Source organism: Sinocyclocheilus grahami, unplaced genomic scaffold (assembly GCF_001515645.1).
Source record: "Sinocyclocheilus grahami isolate Dianchi unplaced genomic scaffold, SAMN03320097.WGS_v1.1 scaffold2484.1, whole genome shotgun sequence".
Classification (NCBI taxonomy): Eukaryota; Metazoa; Chordata; class Actinopteri; order Cypriniformes; family Cyprinidae; genus Sinocyclocheilus; species Sinocyclocheilus grahami.
In genome coordinates this window covers 39,992-44,444 of record NW_015507663.1, presented here as the reverse complement: position 1 = coordinate 44,444, position 4,453 = coordinate 39,992, and positions in this window count along the sequence as shown.

Here is a 4,453-nt window from a genome sequence, read left to right as displayed (position 1 = left end):
TCTTTATGATTTTAAAGAACCAGATGCAAAAATGGTTCAATAAGAAACTTTCTTATTAAGAATGAGAGGTTGCTGCACAGAACCACTAAAGAAGCTTTATTTTTAATAGTTTTTTTTTTATATATATGTGTATTTTATTTCTCATATTTGTCATTGATGAGTGTGAGCGGCTCATTCTGCTGCACCCTGCTTTTAATTGCCGTTCAATGGCATTGCATAGTAAGTTTATAAGGAAGTGCCTTTATGACAGGTCAGTCATAAAATTCATATTGTGGCCTCCAGGATATACAGCTGATGAAAAGCGCCATTGTTTTAGTTCCCTAAAATATCTGTTCCATGGAATGCGATGCTTTACAGTGTTTCTCTTTGTCGTAACTAGTCCTGAGGAAGACCTTTAATGCCACATGAACACCTGCAAAGGTTAATTCGCTGAGAAAACTGCATAAATGTCCATACAGTAAAAGTTTTGATTCCTTGAGTGGTTGTTTTAGTAGGTTTGATAAGTCAAGAACCTCTCAGACATCGAGTGAGTCGTATGATTGATTCAAACTTTAGAAGTCGAGATTTGATTCATTGAAGAACGGGTTTGTAGGAGTCATTTGTTTGCTGTATATTTTCTCTTTTTGTCATAACTAGTCCTGATAAAGTTGTTATAATGAATTCATAGCTCATTTTGGCTTAGGAAAAGTCACATTGTAGAAGTTTTGAAATGAATGACTCTTTTGATTATTAATTATCCTAAGTAGATTCATAAGTTGTTCCATTTCTAAAAAGACATTTTTGAGTCTAGGCATCTTAAAAATGCTTATGAATGTACAATTTCATTTAAAAAAAATCATAAATTCCTTCATTGTTTTTGACAATTTCATAAACTTTTCCAATTTATGACGGTAAATAATCAACTCTACTGTTAGGTGCCTTAAATTCTTATGTGTAAAATTTCAATACAATGTTCATAAATGTCTTCATTCTTTCAACAATTTAAAAAAAAAATCAATTTCTAGCAAGAAATAGTCAAATCTTAATGCCTTTGAATGTGAAATTTCAATACAAAATTTTGTAACAGTTTAATGAATTGTTCCATTTATAACCAGAAATGGTCATATCTAAGTGCCGCAAATTCTTATGAATGTAAAATTGCAATACTATTTTCATAACTTACTTCATTCTTTCAACATTTTCAGAAATTGTCAAATGTAGGTGTCCTAATTCTTATGATTGTAACGTTTCAATACGAATTTCATAAATTATTTCGTTTATTCAGCAATGTCATAAGAAAAGTGTCCTATTTCAAATTTTCAATGCACGTATTAAAAAAAAAAAAAGTCTTATTTTTGTTTTATAATTAATTGTTTCTTTGTTTTTAAAAACTATAGATGTCTCATATTTCGTGATGTTTGCCTGTCCATTGTAAGTCTTTAGCCCTCATTATTTCTTCTCACAGACTTTAATTCTAAACCTTTCCTATATGTTCAGAGCTGCTGTCTGTGTGTGTGTGTGTGTGTTTGTGTTGTGAGTGGAGCGTCGCTATCAGAGCGTGAGATGATGATCACACTCTTACCAAAGACAGGAAGGAAATGAGAACTGACTCTTACTAAAGCAGATTTCAACACAACCTGCTGCATAGATCGTATGAATGGTTTTACTTTATGATAGGGATGACGTCATGCATGAGTCATGGATTGATAAGATTTGAGTGTGTCGCTCATGTGGAGGCTTGTGGTTGGATTTCATCGTTAAACACCGGCAGGTTCATATGCTGAGATCACTTTATCATGCCCAGAATGAGTTTCTCAAAGCCGTATAGGCTTGTGATGACGTAATGTTTCAGGAAATGTCTGGCATGACTGGTTTATTTCAATACTGATGCTTTAACCATTCTCTTTCTGGTTCAGTTTCTATTAGTGATCCTTTTAGAAGGTTTATTAATATGTTAAGAAACTCTCTAAACGGTTCATTGAATGAGTCACCTGACTGATTCAAACGGTTAACTCGAGAAGTCCTGACTCATGAACAAATGACTCTTATGAACAAATCATTTAGTGAATCAATCAAAAAGATTCGACACTGCAAAAAAGCTGTTCTTCCTCCTGTATTTTTTTTCCCCCCAGTACAAAATATCTAAACATTCTTAAATTAAGATCCATTTAAGTTTTGCTTTCTGAAAAAATTATCAACGTGAAGTGAGTTTATGCTTTAAACAAGAAATATGTGCCAATGGAGTAAAAAAAATGTTTTACTTGATTCAGAAGTAATTTATTTGACTAAATTATATAAATTTTACTATTGTACTAAATTTATAAATTTAATAAATTAATTTATTAGCAGATATTTTTCTTGTTTTAAGCATCAACTCGCCCCATTTTTAACGATTTCTCATCAAACAAGACTTAATATCTTCTGTTATTTTGCATCTCAACTAAATGTTTTCCTTTTGAATCAAGATATTAAGTCTTGTTTGATGAGAAATCGTTAAAAATGAGTCACGTTTAAAATACCGTATGTCTGATATTTCATGTTTGCATCATGGTGACCGGCTGAAAGCTGCTGTTGTTTTTACAGAACATTTATAGTTAATAATAGCCTACTTACTGTATGTAATACCTTCAGTAATAACTTTTGAATTTGAATTACCTTTTTTTTTTTAAAGCATTTTCCTCGTATTATTTCTGAACACATAATATGTATAAGACAAGTTTGTACAATATGTATAGTTTTTTGCAAAGATACTTAAGTGATTTGTTTAACATTTACATCATGTTGAGGACATGCACTTGGAAGAGAATTTTCTTTAACTAGAGGGTTAATAAAGAAAAAGTTGCTTGAATCATGTTGTAGTTACATTTTCAAGTTGACTAGTTAAAAATCGTAGAAAAAAATCGAGATTTAAATTGTTTTGCCAAATCGTCCAGGCCTACCGACCAGCACTAGTACATTTTAAATTAATTGAATAAATACTTCATTAACATCATGATAATTCACCCCAAGATGAAAAACAATGCTGTCAGCACGGTACAATCGTGTTGTGTTTGTCTCCAGCAGAATGTCATCGTCTGTCTACCGGTTCATCTGTGGGGAGTCCGGATCCACGGGCCGCAGACTGCTGCTCTCTGTCCAGCACTGAGCCTTCAGAGGACGGCCTGGAGCTCGGTCCTCCGGAGGCTCCCTCAGGTCCTCCAGAGCTGCTCGGCTTGGACTGGCCGGTTGAAGAACCGTCGGTCTCGACACCAGACCCTCCGTCGCCGTTCGCAACCGCCACAATGGCGCCAAACCCTCAGCTCACATACGTGGATCGTGTGGTCATGGAGATTATCGAGACGGAGCGGATGTATGTCAGGGATCTGCGCAGCATCGTAGAGGTGAGAAACATTAGATGTAAAACTGCTGTGGGGTCTGATTCATAAATGGCCTTGTGTCTCATAGTATTGGCTCAAAATTTGAACACTTTCAGAAAATTATGTACATTTTTGAGATACTGGAGTGAAATTCAAATTCGCCACTGTTCAAAACTTTGGGCTTGTTATTATTTTTTTAATGTTTTGAAAAGCAGTCTCACCAAGGCTGCATTTATTTGTTAAAAAATACAGTAAAAATGTGAAATATTATTGCAATTTAAAACAGCTGTTTTCTGTGTGAATATCTGTTAAACTGTAATGTATTTCTGTGATGCGCAGCTGTATTTTCAGCATCATTACTCCAGTCTTCAGTGTCACATGATCTTCAGAAATCAGTATAATATGCTGATCTGCTGCTCAAGAAACATTTCTGATTATTATCAATGTTGAAAACAGTTGTGCTGCCCAATATTACCTTTATTTAAAATAGAAATGTTTTGTAAAATTAAAAAATGTCAATTTAATGCATCCTTACTGAGAAAAAGTATACGTTCTTTATTTTTAAAAGTTACTGATTTCCCAATTTATATATTTAAAATTAATATATATATTTATTTATTTATTTATTTATTTAAATATATCTAAATATATATTTATTTTAAGTGTGTGTGTGTGTATATGTGTGACCCTGGTCCATTTTTCAAAATTGAGATTTATTAATCGTCTGAAAGCTGAATAAATGAGCTTTCCATTGATGTATGGTTTGTTAGGATCGGACAATATCTGAAAATCTGGAATCTGAGGGTGCAAAAAAATCTAAATATTGAGAAAATCATCTTTAAAGTTGTTCAAATGAAGTTCTTAGCAATGCATATTACTAATCAAACATTAAGTTTTGATATATTTACGGTAGGAAATTCACAAAATATCTTCATGGAACATGATCTTTACTTAATATCCTAATGATTTTTGGCATAAAAGAAAAATCAATAATTTTGACCCATACAATATATTGTTGGCTGTTGCTACAAATATCCCCCAGCGACTTAACACTGTTTTTGTGCTCCAGGGTAATGTGTGTGTATCTATATATCTATCTATATATATATATATATATA